Source organism: Denticeps clupeoides, unplaced genomic scaffold (assembly GCF_900700375.1).
Source record: "Denticeps clupeoides unplaced genomic scaffold, fDenClu1.1, whole genome shotgun sequence".
NCBI classification, from domain to species: Eukaryota; Metazoa; Chordata; class Actinopteri; order Clupeiformes; family Denticipitidae; genus Denticeps; species Denticeps clupeoides.
The window spans coordinates 1-15000 of NW_021629940.1; the positions used below are offsets into that span (position 1 = coordinate 1).

Consider the following 15000-nt stretch of genomic DNA (forward strand, 5'->3'; position numbering starts at 1 on the left):
GAGGAGGGAGGAGAGAGAGAGAGAGAGAGAGAGAGAGAGAGAGAGAGAGAGAGACTCGGCCCAGGAGAACCTTGTCACGACGTAACTCTGAGAAGCATCAGGGTGTCATTTCACTTGGGACCGCAAGAGGGAGGAGTGCACCGTTCCTGGAGGTACTGCAATACCAGGTCGATGCGTGGAGTGGACGGAGCAAGCCCCTGTTCCATCTCCCTGTTCCAAAAATCAATTTAATATATGGTCCCCGGGTAGGGGACGTATCAGATATTAAACTGATAAGAACAGATACTACACTTGATCTTAGCCAAAAGGCCGAGAAGCGATGCTCGACGGCGCTCAGCGTCAGGGGCATCTTCCTCGAACACACACTTCACAGCAACAGGGATCCTGACTTGAGCGCCATTGTAACAACGGACGAGACACGTCGCACGGGTTCTAGTGTGACCAACTTCGCCACTTCATGAAGATGAAAAGAACAAGCGCCTTGCGACAATCCACTACTAAAACCACAGACTGGGCAAAATTAACATTAAATAAGGCCACCGACCAATCACATTACATAGAAACGGTGAAGTCTTTCAACGTGATGCCGAGCGCTGCTGGGAGGAAGCGACTAAATTAAAACAGCAAATCTCGAGAACTCCGCGGAAAATACCACACAACACAAAACGTGCAGGGCGCGTTTTGCACTTTTAATCCATAAAAGTCTCGTTTCTCCACCTAGAGGTAGAATCCTGCATTACACATCCGACCAAGTGCGAGACGCCTTGAAGAAACATTGAAATGAGACTTAACATCCAAAACTGCGCCACACAACAATGTCCATAAGAATCACGTAACATTCCAAAATGTTGGAATGTGTGTTTGTCACTTTTGATAAGAAACAATTGAGAGAGAGAGAGAGAGAGAGAGAGAGAGAGAGACATTAAAACAAATTTTGTGTCCACTTTGTGCACAAAACAATAATTAAAGGATTGTCAACGTGACATACTGCAGCACAGCACACGGTGCACACAACGAAACGTGTCCTCTACCCTTCACTTTAGTGAGCAGCCATGAAAGCGGTGTGTGGGGATGGTACTTTGGTCAGTGGCACCTTCGGATTTGAACCGGCAACCTTTCAGCTCTACTTCAAACTAAACCTACACCATAGTTCAAGAGAAAAAACTACACACACACGCACACGCACACACACACACACACACATTAAACACGACCCACCTTGCAACAGCCCAGAGAAACCCAGAGAATTTGAACATTTTAAACCCCTAGAATAAGAATATGGATCTGGATCACACAAAAAGACCCAAAACGAAACGTGTAACGTTCCCTCTGCCGGATCCGGTCTGCGCATGCGCAATGGGCACTCGACGCAACAAACTATAGTGTCACCATAAAAGCACAACGTGGACCGGCCGGGGCAGACAAGCGAACACGTAATACTTAGAAGGCCAGAACTCAGTCGAAGTCGCCCATGAAGCCAAACCAAGGGCGTAATTGTTGGTCTAACATTACGGGGGAAGGGGGGCAACGAGCAGTCAGCGGGGCCGAATGTACAGATCGGCAATAACACAGCGACTGCCCGCAAAAATCACGCCTAGACACCCTAGACTACGTTTATCAAGTATCCGATTTCATCTGTAAATCACGGTGATAATTTAACGACTAGAACTGAACGCGACCTACCTAACAAATAAATCAAAGAAAAACTTGTACTGCGAAACTAAACCGTCGGGCCTAATCTCCAGTAGTGGCCTAGCATTTTATATTTACATTTACAGCATTTATCAGACACCCTTATCAAGAGCGACTTTCAATCAGTAGTTACAGGGACAGTCTCCCCGGAGCAACTTAAGGTTAAGTGTCTTGCCCAGGGACACAATGGCAGTAAGTGGGATTTGAACCTGGGTTTCTTGGTTCACAGGCAAGTGTCTTACCCACTAGGCAACTACCACCCAAACACAGACAGGTAACGCGCGTTTGAATTTGAATTAACTTCAAAAGCACACAACATCGCGACTAAAGGTTTTCTTGTCCGCCGACACAAACTACTCGGCTCATATATCCGTTTTTGTTCATTTTTCAATTTGGAAGCACATACCTTGAATGTCCGTCTTCTCCTGAACTGACGGAGCACGGGAAAAGCGCGCTGAAGACCGTACAAGGCGGGCGGGGGGGGGGGCTGGTGACGTAAGAGACCTGACTGGCTGAGGCCAGCAAGATAGCCCCGCCCCCCTGCAGAACGGAGCGCGAATTTTTTGGGGGGGACCGACGGTGCCGTCAACAATTGTCGTAAAGTGCTGTTGTTTGTATTCGACGTGCCCCCTATTAGAGCGTGTGGATTCAGCGCTAAAGTATTTACATAATTTAAAATCAAATCTGAAAGGCGCAACAACGTGAGCAAACGTTACAGACTTTTGCATTGAAGCATTTATTCACATCGTGTCTTTTTGCACAGTGTGAATCCTTGAAGCTTCACAAACTCGTCTCTCTGTACTTGTATATGGTGAGAATAAAGTTCACTTTGACTTTGAGTCACATTAAGTATTCGAATAAAATATAAAACGAGTTTGAGAGCAGCTGTAATTTCCCTGGAACGTGTAGCTTGGTGAAGGAATATTAGGGAATATTAAAGCCAGTCTGCAATTTTGTAGTAGTATACATTTTTGTCCATGACTACCAGTACTGTGACCTCATACCCGGACCCCGGGGACGGATCGATTCTCAAGAGGGCACCACGGATCACGCACGAGTGAAGGTGTGTGTGTGTGTGTTTAAGTTTAAATGTAAACATATTTAGTGTTATTAATTTACAGCATTTATCATCAAGACTGACAAATAGAAAATGATAAGGTATTACAACAATGAAAGTATAGTATAGAACATACACACAGTGCATGTTCTATTTGTATGTGTGTGTGTGTGTATATATATATATATATACACACACACACACACACACACATACAGATACACGCACACGCACACAGACAAACACAAACACACACGCAGTACAGGCCAAAGGTTTAAACACACCTTCCCATTACATTAGTAGATTCTCACTGAATGCATCAAAACCATGAATGAACGCATGTGGAGTTATGTACTTAACAAAAAGTGGATACCTGGCCTCCACAGTCACCGGACCTGAACCCAATCGAGATGGTTTGGGGTGAGCTGGACCGCAAAGAGAAGGCAAAGGGGCCAACAGCACCTCTGGGAACTCCTTCAAGACTGTTGGGAAACCATTTCAGGTGACGACCTCTTGAAGCTCATCGAGAGAATGCCAAGAGTGTGCAAAGCAGTAATCAGAGCAAAGGGTGGCTATTTTGAAGAAACTAGAATATAAAACATGTTTTCAGATAGTTCACCTTTTTTTGTTAAGTACATAACTACACATGTGTTCATTCACAGTTTTGAGGCCTTCAGTGAGAATCTACCACTGTAAATGGTCATGAAAATAAAAGTACATTGAATGAGAAACTTTTGGCCTGTACTGTACTGTGTGTGTGTGTATGAAGATATATATATGTCATATATACCCTATATGTGTGTGTATATATACACACACACACACACGCACACACCTGTAATATATATGTACAAGAGTGTGCAAAACAAGTTGAATACGAGGTATGAATTGTAGTATAATGAGCAGATACAGTACCTGTATGCTTGAGTTAATGAGTGCTATTGCCTGGTTGTAAAAATTGTCCCTCATTGTCTCATCCTCGTTGGGGGACTTTACAACAAAGGAGAGGGATGCGTTAGGCGGGAATACACACGTACCAGACCCAAGTGAAATATTGTGCTTTTATTTACAGTGAGAAGAGAATAACCGACCAAAACCTAGATGTACAACCCACAGCAGGAAAACACGCCATAAAAGGAGAGACTATACAGTTGACACAAGAAAAAGACAACCAACAACACTGGCCACTGTGACACGCAACAAAGGCTTTTGGCTAAGTTCTCTCCAACACCCAAACTCGCTCCTCGCTGTCCTCCTCCGGCTCCACGACAATGGGCCCCGTCTGGCGACTGGGGTTGTCCTTGAGTGCTCCTGTGTGATGGCTTGATTGGCCGAAAAGGGAGACACACAGAACACCCCCCCTCCCCCCACGTCACTCTATGGCCCAAAGGACGTAACACCCCGTCCACCAAAAAAAGGCCAATACATAAATAACATAAATGTGAACAGGAACGTGATCATGCATCAGCTAAAACATTGTCCAGTCCTCTCTTGTAGTGGATCTCCAGAGCACGAACCCCTGTAAACGTAAGGACCAGCGCTGTAAGGATGCGTTGGATTGTGTCCTTCATCCTAGTGAGAAACGCCAGAGGCCTACGATGGGTGGACAGTAGTGGAACCCGATGTAAACTTTGAAATATTGAAGAGCCAGATGTAATGCCAGTGCCTCTTTCTCTATAGCGCCATAACTTATCTGGTGCTGTACTTCCGCGAGGAGAAGCAGCAGACGAGGGGGGTGATCGCCTGGTTGTAAAAACTGTGCCTCGTTCTGTTTGTTCTTGACCTCAGCGCCCTGACTCTCCTGCCAGAGGGCAGCATCTGAAACGCTCGATGTCCCGGGTGTGTCTTGTGATGCTGCGTGCCCTCTTGACACAGCGGCTGTTGTAGAGGTGTTAAGGGAAGGACCAATGATTTGCCCTGCAGTGTCCACGACCGCGTGTAGTGACGTCTCGCCTGCCATCGTGTGGCGCTCGAGCCATCGTGTGGCGCTCGATGCAATACATCAGCACAATTGGGTCAAAGGTTAAAATATCTACCTGACATACAGAACAGCATTACGCAGCATCTGGTGGAGAAGCTGCTCTTCAGACTGGTCCATGGAGATATTGTATGTAAAATGGCGCCAATGTTACATAAAAAACAAACAAAAAAACAACTCGAAGAAAGTGGGCCACAATAGAGGGAAAGAGCACAGAGCGTGGAGCTAGGGGAGAAGAACCCCCAGCATGAAAGGAACCCCTGGAATTAGGTGTGAACTCCCCCTGTACGTGGAACATTAAGCTCCCAAAAGGTTGACCTTTGAAGGTTTTTTTGCTTAGTTCAGAGAAAATCCCCGGTACGAGAATGCAGCGGTCATCGGCGGCCCACAAGACGTCCCCATCTTGCCAGTTGCTACGCTTTAAATAATTACAAAGGGTTTTGATCTATTAACGGGGCAGTGGTGGCCTAGTGGGCAAGGATGCAGACTCAAATCAAATCAAAGGTGACGCTGAGGTTCCTTTGATCAGAGTGCCGTCCACACACACACTGCTCCCCGGGCGCCTTTCGTGGCTGCCCACTGCTGCCAAGAACAAGCAAATATCAGCGCAGCAACAAAGAATATTGAAAAACGTTGTGTTTATATTGCGCTTATAAAAGAGCTGATAAAGGTCTGGTCATTATTTCCTAGCAACTGCTCACCAAGGGTGATGGGTTGAAAGCAGAGGACACACTCTCATTGCATTGAGCGTGTTTGTAGGACAAAAGAATGTAGCTCTCGGGAAAAATATCGCACGATTAGTGAATGCAAGTCTTGAGGCCGGATGGAAAATGACATGTATTTGCTTTATTGTGCTGGCGGAGGATCACAACCAGAATGTACACAGAGGTTCAAAATGCACAAATAAACTGGGCGCAACAGACAAAAGGGTGGGAACGTTGGTCCACGTGGTGACGACGGCTTCACGAAAGGCGTCCGGTCTTGAATTGATGTCTGTTACATTGTACACTTCTCTTCAAACTGTTGGACTTTGGTCATTTAAACTTCATTGGTAACTTCAAAACCCTGAAGGGGGACGGGGCTTATGCATTTGTTTCCAGTGATCCAGATGTTAGCGGTGGAGGTGGTTCACTTGACTGCTGCTAGTGTTTCCAGTGGGATGCCGAGTAGAGGTGAGAAGACACGATGGACGGGATCTGCTTGTAAAGCGCGTAAACTACGGCAACATGGGAGTGCATTCTGTTCATTTGCACCACTGCTGGGACAACGCACTGACAAAGCAATACATCGCGACACTTCTAGCGACACAGGCGGCTTTTGTTGGGAAACTAACAGCAAACTTTACTGTCATCTTAGCTCTATACAGTCCAGCATACAGAACGACAAGACGGCAAAGCTCCAGATACAGTAAAAACAGGACACAGAGAAGGCATATTAACATGGAGTAGGCAAATATAAAAAGTTAGAGTGAAAACAATAGGAAAAAAACTTGAACTTTAACATGGACAGAATCCCTGAGAATCAACGTGTTGTCCATAGCGCATCACCGAGACAGCGATGAAGTGGAAAGAGCAGGGTGCACTTCAGTCCGTGTTTGGGAGGCAGGAGGGGTGGAGCACTCTGGTGGCTTGTGAGAAAAAAACATTTTGCCGCGCGGTGGATCGAACCCCGATGCTGCGATAGCGTCTGCCAAACGGGAGGAGCGAGAAGAGTCCGTGTGACGGGACGTTACAGCGGCACCTTGTGTAAATGACAGAGAATCCCCCTCCGGAGAAGGCACGACGTAACCACGCACGTTCTCAGTGTATGATGAAAGATTATTGAGGGTGCGTTAACGTATGCTGTTGAAACTACGGTTACATCTGAGCACGTCGTGGGTTTCCTGGAGGGTCGTGATCATCGCCCACTGCCGGTTGAGAAAATCAGCTTTCGGAGGCCCTTCCTCAGTCTGAAACAGAAAGACGGGCCAAATAAAATAGTGTTAAAAGCACAAAAACTGTCAGGCAAAATGTCTAAGGACATCATGTTGTCAAGGAGAGCAAAAAAAAAACAAAAAACAAACAAACACACACACACACACACACACACACACACACACCCTAATTGAGGAGGACTTCCCAGAACGCTCAATGGATTTTCATAGCCAGCTTGCCATTAGGACGGGCCGTGCCAAAAAAGAGCAAAGACTGCAAAGGACGCAGCAGAGCAGTCGTGAAAAAGAGAAAAGCCTCCGTCAGCGGCACGCTTCACACCAGCGCACGTTACTGCCATGTATGTGTGCAACAAGTCAAGTGTCACGTTTTAACAGCAGACAACGTAGCGTCGCGATTGTGGAAAAAAGCGGCAGCAACCAACACGCGAGAGTAGAAAAGACAAAGCAATTGAAGCTAGAGAAGGAGACGATCTATAAATTGATGGTAATAAAACACTGAGCACGACACGAACGAGACACGAAGTAAACGCAACGGCGCTTCAGAGTTTCTGTTAGGACCGTGTGATCAGGGGAGAGCGCGAACGCAGTCCCCCACTACCAGAAATTATGCAGTCGAGATTCCCACATTTGGGGAATTCGCAGGGGTCAGCACAGCCGGAGTGCAATGGCTGAGCCTCGCCCTGGGTGAACCGCCTTCTTGATCACGGTATCTCCCCTGCCAGGTAAGTATGAGTTCAGGACGGTCACACAGGCGCCGCCATCCACGCAGACACGCGTCGCCGGGACGGTGCACAAAAGCAGCGCCGCTCCAGCAGCGGAGCCTCGACACAACACGGCCTTAGGTGGCGAGCTGTCGAAGAAACAACACGTGACCCATCCCATAATACATTCAAGAGTGAAAAGGCATCGCGTTTGTACAATTAACAAGCGCAGATTATCAGCACAGAATAAAGAGCAGCGTCGCGCTGAAAACGTTGCGGCGATTGTATTCTAGCGACGACAAGCGAATCGGCACCGACTGGACGGAGAACAACACACACAGAGAGAGAGAGAGAGAGAGACAGAGAGAGAGAGAGAGAGAGAGAGAGAGAGAGACTCGGCCCAGGAGAACCTTGTCACGACGTAACTCTGAGAAGCATCAGGGTGTCATTTCATTTGGGACCGCAAGAGGGAGGAGTGCACCGTTCCTGGAGGTACTGCAATACCAGGTCGATGCGTGGAGTGGACGGAGCAAGCCCCTGTTCCATCTCCCTGTTCCAAAAATCAATTTAATATATGGTCCCCGGGTAGGGGACGTATCAGATATTAAACTGATAAGAACAGATACTACACTTGATCTTAGCCAAAAGGCCGAGAAGCGATGCTCGACGGCGCTCAGCGTCAGGGGCATCTTCCTCGAACACACACTTCACAGCAACAGGGATCCTGACTTGAGCGCCATTGTAACAACGGACGAGACACGTCGCACGGGTTCTAGTGTGACCAACTTCGCCACTTCATGAAGATGAAAAGAACAAGCGCCTTGCGACAATCCACTACTAAAACCACAGACTGGGCAAAATTAACATTAAATAAGGCCACCGACCAATCACATTACATAGAAACGGTGAAGTCTTTCAACGTGATGCCGAACGCTGCTGGGAGGAAGCGACTAAATTAAAACAGCAAATCTCGAGAACTCCGCGGAAAATACCACACAACACAAAACGTGCAGGGCGCGTTTTGCACTTTTAATCCATAAAAGTCTCGTTTCTCCACCTAGAGGTAGAATCCTGCATTACACATCCGACCAAGTGCGAGACGCCTTGAAGAAACATTGAAATGAGACGTAACATCCAAAATTGCGCCACACAACAATGTCCATAAGAATCACGTAACATTCCAAAATGTTGGAATGTGTGTTTGTCACTTTTGATAAGAAACAATTGAGAGAGAGAGAGAGAGAGAGAGAGAGAGAGAGAGAGAGACATTAAAACAAATTTTGTGTCCACTTTGTGCACAAAACAATAATTAAAGGATTGTCAACGTGACATACTGCAGCACAGCACACGGTGCACACAACGAAACGTGTCCTCTACCCTTCACTTTAGTGAGCAGCCATGAAAGCGGTGTGTGGGGATGGTACTTTGGTCAGTGGCACCTTCGGATTTGAACCGGCAACCTTTCAGCTCTACTTCAAACTAAACCTACACCATAGTTCAAGAGAAAAAACTACACACACACACGCACACGCACACACACACACACACACACATTAAACACGACCCACCTTGCAACAGCCCAGAGAAACCCAGAGAATTTGAACATTTTAAACCCCTAGAATAAGAATATGGATCTGGATCACACAAAAAGACCCAAAACGAAACGTGTAACGTTCCCTCTGCCGGATCCGGTCTGCGCATGCGCAATGGGCACTCGACGCAACAAACTATAGTGTCACCATAAAAGCACAACGTGGACCGGCCGGGGCAGACAAGCGAACACGTAATACTTAGACCAACAATTACGCCCATGAAGCCAAACCAAGGGCGTAATTGTTGGTCTAACATTACGGGGGAAGGGGGGCAACGAGCAGTCAGCGGGGCCGAATGTACAGATCGGCAATAACACAGCGACTGCCCGCAAAAATCACGCCTAGACACCCTAGACTACGTTTATCAAGTATCCGATTTCATCTGTAAATCACGGTGATAATTTAACGACTAGAACTGAACGCGACCTACCTAACAAATAAATCAAAGAAAAACTTGTACTGCGAAACTAAACCGTCGGGCCTAATCTCCAGTAGTGGCCTAGCATTTTATATTTACATTTACAGCATTTATCAGACACCCTTATCAAGAGCGACTTTCAATCAGTAGTTACAGGGACAGTCTCCCCGGAGCAACTTAAGGTTAAGTGTCTTGCCCAGGGACACAATGGCAGTAAGTGGGATTTGAACCTGGGTTTCTTGGTTCACAGGCAAGTGTCTTACCCACTAGGCAACTACCACCCAAACACAGACAGGTAACGCGCGTTTGAATTTGAATTAACTTCAAAAGCACACAACATCGCGACTAAAGGTTTTCTTGTCCGCCGACACAAACTACTCGGCTCATATATCCGTTTTTGTTCATTTTTCAATTTGGAAGCACATACCTTGAATGTCCGTCTTCTCCTGAACTGACGGAGCACGGGAAAAGCGCGCTGAAGACCGTACAAGGCGGGGGGGGGGGGCTGGTGACGTAAGAGACCTGACTGGCTGAGGCCAGCAAGATAGCCCCGCCCCCCTGCAGAACGGAGCGCGAATTTTTTGGGGGGGACCGACGGTGCCGTCAACAATTGTCGTAAAGTGCTGTTGTTTGTATTCGACGTGCCCCCTATTAGAGCGTGTGGATTCAGCGCTAAAGTATTTACATAATTTAAAATCAAATCTGAAAGGCGCAACAACGTGAGCAAACGTTACAGACTTTTGCATTGAAGCATTTATTCACATCGTGTCTTTTTGCACAGTGTGAATCCTTGAAGCTTCACAAACTCGTCTCTCTGTACTTGTATATGGTGAGAATAAAGTTCACTTTGACTTTGAGTCACATTAAGTATTCGAATAAAATATAAAACGAGTTTGAGAGCAGCTGTAATTTCCCTGGAACGTGTAGCTTGGTGAAGGAATATTAGGGAATATTAAAGCCAGTCTGCAATTTTGTAGTAGTATACATTTTTGTCCATGACTACCAGTACTGTGACCTCATACCCGGACCCCGGGGACGGATCGATTCTCAAGAGGGCACCACGGATCACGCACGAGTGAAGGTGTGTGTGTGTTTAAGTTTAAATGTAAACATATTTAGTGTTATTAATTTACAGCATTTATCATCAAGACTGACAAATAGAAAATGATAAGGTATTACAACAATGAAAGTATAGTATAGAACATACACACAGTGCATGTTCTATTTGTATGTGTGTGTGTGTGTATATATATATATATATATATACACACACACACACACACACATACAGATACACAGACACGCACACGCACACAGACAAACACAAACACACACGCAGTACAGGCCAAAGGTTTAAACACACCTTCCCATTACATTAGTAGATTCTCACTGAATGCATCAAAACCATGAATGAACGCATGTGGAGTTATGTACTTAACAAAAAGTGGATACCTGGCCTCCACAGTCACCGGACCTGAACCCAATCCAGATGGTTTGGGGTGAGCTGGACCGCAAAGAGAAGGCAAAGGGGCCAACAGCACCTCTGGGAACTCCTTCAAGACTGTTGGGAAACCATTTCAGGTGACGACCTCTTGAAACTCATCGAGAGAATGCCAAGAGTGTGCAAAGCAGTAATCAGAGCAAAGGGTGGCTACTTTGAAGAAACTAGAATATAAAACATGTTTTCAGATAGTTCACCTTTTTTTGTTAAGTACATAACTACACATGTGTTCATTCACAGTTTTGAGGCCTTCAGTGAGAATCTACCACTGTAAATGGTCATGAAAATAAAAGTACATTGAATGAGAAACTTTTGGCCTGTACTGTACTGTGTGTGTGTGTATGAAGATATATATATGTCATATATACCCTATATGTGTGTGTATATATACACACACACACACACGCACACACCTGTAATATATATGTACAAGAGTGTGCAAAACAAGTTGAATACGAGGTATGAATTGTAGTATAATGAGCAGATACAGTACCTGTATGCTTGAGTTAATGAGTGCTATTGCCTGGTTGTAAAAATTGTCCCTCATTGTCTCATCCTCGTTGGGGGACTTTACAACAAAGGAGAGGGATGCGTTAGGCGGGAATACACACGTACCAGACCCAAGTGAAATATTGTGCTTTTATTTACAGTGAGAAGAGAATAACCGACCAAAACCTAGATGTACAACCCACAGCAGGAAAACACGCCATAAAAGGAGAGACTATACAGTTGACACAAGAAAAAGACAACCAACAACACTGGCCACTGTGACACGCAACAAAGGCTTTTGGCTAAGTTCTCTCCAACACCCAAACTCGCTCCTCGCTGTCCTCCTCCGGCTCCACGACAATGGGCCCCGTCTGGCGACTGGGGTTGTCCTTGAGTGCTCCTGTGTGATGGCTTGATTGGCCGAAAAGGGAGACACACAGAACACACACCCCCTCCCCCCACGTCACTCTATGGCCCAAAGGACGTAACACCCCGTCCACCAAAAAAAGGCCAATACATAAATAACATAAATGTGAACAGGAACGTGATCATGCATCAGCTAAAACATTGTCCAGTCCTCTCTTGTAGTGGATCTCCAGAGCACGAACCCCTGTAAACGTAAGGACCAGCGCTGTAAGGATGCGTTGGATTGTGTCCTTCATCCTAGTGAGAAACACCAGAGGCCTACGATGGGTGGACAGTAGTGGAACCCGATGTAAACTTTGAAATATTGAAGAGCCAGATGTAATGCCAGTGCCTCTTTCTCTATAGCGCCACAACTTATCTGGTGCTGTACTTCCGCGAGGAGAAGCAGCAGACGAGGGGGGTGATCGCCTGGTTGTAAAAACTGTGCCTCGTTCTGTTTGTTCTTGACCTCGGCGCCCTGACTCTCCTGCCAGAGGGCAGCATCTGAAACGCTCGATGTCCCGGGTGTGTCTTGTGATGCTGCGTGCCCTCTTGACACAGCGGCTGTTGTAGAGGTGTTAAGGGAAGGACCAATGATTTGCCCTGCAGTGTCCACGACCGCGTGTAGTGACGTCTCGCCTGCCATCGTGTGGCGCTCGAGCCATCGTGTGGCGCTCGATGCAATACATCAGCACAATTGGGTCAAAGGTTAAAAGATCTACCTGACATACAGAACAGCATTACGCAGCATCTGGTGGAGAAGCTGCTCTTCAGACTGGTCCATGGAGATATTGTATGTAAAATGGCGCCAATGTTACATAAAAAACAAACAAAAAAACAACTCGAAGAAAGTGGGCCACAATAGAGGGAAAGAGCACAGAGCGTGGAGCTAGGGGAGAAGAACCCCCAGCATGAAAGGAACCCCTGGAATTAGGTGTGAACTCCCCCTGTACGTGGAACATTAAGCTCCCAAAAGGTTGACCTTTGAAGGTTTTTTTGCTTAGTTCAGAGAAAATCCCCGGTACGAGAATGCAGCGGTCATCGGCGGCCCACAAGACGTCCCCATCTTGCCAGTTGCTACGCTTTAAATAATTACAAAGGGTTTTGATCTATTAACGGGGCAGTGGTGGCCTAGTGGGCAAGGATGCAGACTCAAATCAAATCAAAGGTGACGCTGAGGTTCCTTTGATCAGAGTGCCGTCCACACACACACTGCTCCCCGGGCGCCTTTCGTGGCTGCCCACTGCTGCCAAGAACAAGCAAATATCAGCGCAGCAACAAAGAATATTGAAAAACGTTGTGTTTATATTGCGCTTATAAAAGAGCTGATAAAGGTCTGGTCATTATTTCCTAGCAACTGCTCACCAAGGGTGATGGGTTGAAAGCAGAGGACACACTCTCATTGCATTGAGCGTGTTTGTAGGACAAAAGAATGTAGCTCTCGGGAAAAATATCGCACGATTAGTGAATGCAAGTCTTGAGGCCGGATGGAAAATGACATGTATTTGCTTTATTGTGCTGGCGGAGGATCACAACCAGAATGTACACAGAGGTTCAAAATGCACAAATAAACTGGGCGCAACAGACAAAAGGGTGGGAACGTTGGTCCACGTGGTGACGACGGCTTCACGAAAGGCGTCCGGTCTTGAATTGATGTCTGTTACATTGTACACTTCTCTTCAAACTGTTGGACTTTGGTCATTTAAACTTCATTGGTAACTTCAAAACCCTGAAGGGGGACGGGGACGGGGCTTATGCATTTGTTTCCAGTGATCCAGATGTTAGCGGTGGAGGTGGTTCACTTGACTGCTGCTAGTGTTTCCAGTGGGATGCCGAGTAGAGGTGAGAAGACACGATGGACGGGATCTGCTTGTAAAGCGCGTAAACTACGGCAACATGGGAGTGCATTCTGTTCATTTGCACCAGTGCTGGGACAACGCACTGACAAAGCAATACATCGCGACACTTCTAGCGACACAGGCGGCTTTTGTTGGGAAACTAACAGCAAACTTTACTGTCATCTTAGCTCTATACAGTCCAGCATACAGAACGACAAGACGGCAAAGCTCCAGATACAGTAAAAACAGGACACAGAGAAGGCATATTAACATGGAGTAGGCAAATATAAAAAGTTAGAGTGAAAACAATAGGAAAAAAACTTGAACTTTAACATGGACAGAATCCCTGAGAATCAACGTGTTGTCCATAACGCATCACCGAGACAGCGATGAAGTGGAAAGAGCAGGGTGCACTTCAGTCCGTGTTTGGGAGGCAGGAGGGGTGGAGCACTCTGGTGGCTTGTGAGAAAAAAACATTTTGCCGCGCGGTGGATCGAACCCCGATGCTGCGATAGCGTCTGCCAAACGGGAGGTGCGAGAAGAGTCCGTGTGACGGGACGTTACAGCGGCACCTTGTGTAAATGACAGAGAATCCCCCTCCGGAGAAGGCACGACGTAACCACGCACGTTCTCAGTGTATGATGAAAGATTATTGAGGGTGCGTTAACGTATGCTGTTGAAACTACGGTTACATCTGAGCACGTCGTGGGTTTCCTGGAGGGTCGTGATCATCGCCCACTGCCGGTTGAGAAAATCAGCTTTCGGAGGCCCTTCCTCAGTCTGAAACAGAAAGACGGGCCAAATAAAATAGTGTTAAAAGCACAAAAACTGTCAGGCAAAATGTCTAAGGACATCATGTTGTCAAGGAGAGCAAAAAAAAAACAAAAACAAACAAACACACACACACACACACACACACCCTAATTGAGGAGGACTTCCCAGAACGCTCAATGGATTTTCATAGCCAGCTTGCCATTAGGACGGGCCGTGCCAAAAAAGAGCAAAGACGGCAAAGGACGCAGCAGAGCAGTCGTGAAAAAGAGAAAAGCCTCCGTCAGCGGCACGCTTCACACCAGCGCACGTTACTGCCATGTATGTGTGCAACAAGTCAAGTGTCACGTTTTAACAGCAGACAACGTAGCGTCGCGATTGTGGAAAAAAGCGGCAGCAACCAACACGCGAGAGTAGAAAAGACAAAGCAATTGAAGCTAGAGAAGGAGACGATCTATAAATTGATGGTAATAAAACACTGAGCACGACACGAACGAGACACGAAGTAAACGCAACGGCGCTTCAGAGTTTCTGTTAGGACCGTGTGATCAGGGGAGAGCGCGAACGCAGTCCCCCACTACCAGAAATTATGCAGTCGAGATTCCCACATTTGGGGAATTCGCAG

At 46.7% G+C, this 15000-nt stretch overlaps 2 long non-coding RNA genes and 4 other non-coding genes across 8 annotated transcripts in view; all 6 read right to left on the reverse strand.

Annotated features, from left to right (window-relative positions):
- Positions 1 to 130: 130 nt before the first annotated feature.
- Positions 131 to 321, reverse strand: LOC114777811 (U2 spliceosomal RNA). Its single transcript, XR_003746049.1, has one exon. It is a non-coding gene; the product is annotated as a U2 spliceosomal RNA (small nuclear RNA).
- Positions 322 to 5551: 5230 nt separating this feature from the next.
- On the reverse strand, positions 5552 to 9904 carry LOC114777803 (uncharacterized). Of its 2 annotated transcripts, none has more exons than XR_003746038.1 (2): positions 9799 to 9904; positions 5552 to 6675 (listed from the first exon to the last, which is right to left on the reverse strand). It is a non-coding gene; the product is annotated as an uncharacterized LOC114777803 (long non-coding RNA). The 2 variants fall into 2 exon arrangements; XR_003746039.1 differs by lacking the exon at positions 9799 to 9904 and adding an exon at positions 6826 to 7465.
- Positions 7227 to 7390, reverse strand: LOC114777806 (U1 spliceosomal RNA). The gene has a single exon (XR_003746044.1). It is a non-coding gene; the product is annotated as a U1 spliceosomal RNA (small nuclear RNA).
- Positions 7832 to 8022, reverse strand: LOC114777812 (U2 spliceosomal RNA). Its single transcript, XR_003746050.1, has one exon. It is a non-coding gene; the product is annotated as a U2 spliceosomal RNA (small nuclear RNA).
- Positions 9905 to 13254: 3350 nt separating the features above from the next.
- LOC114777804 (uncharacterized) overlaps positions 13255 to 15000 on the reverse strand; it is a 4324-nt gene continuing 2578 nt past the window's right edge. Inside the window, exons 1-2 of one of the 2 annotated variants that reach the window (XR_003746041.1) lie at positions 14524 to 15000; positions 13255 to 14384 (exon numbers count right to left, since the gene is read on the reverse strand). The exon at positions 14524 to 15000 is cut by the window's right edge and continues 422 nt beyond it. This is a non-coding gene — a long non-coding RNA (uncharacterized LOC114777804). The remainder of the gene's footprint in view (positions 14385 to 14523) is intronic. The other variant, XR_003746040.1, reaches the window with a different exon arrangement.
- The window catches only part of LOC114777809 (U1 spliceosomal RNA), a 164-nt gene continuing 88 nt past the window's right edge, over positions 14925 to 15000 (reverse strand). Inside the window, exon 1 of the small nuclear RNA XR_003746047.1 lies at positions 14925 to 15000. This exon is cut by the window's right edge and continues 88 nt beyond it. This is a non-coding gene — a small nuclear RNA (U1 spliceosomal RNA).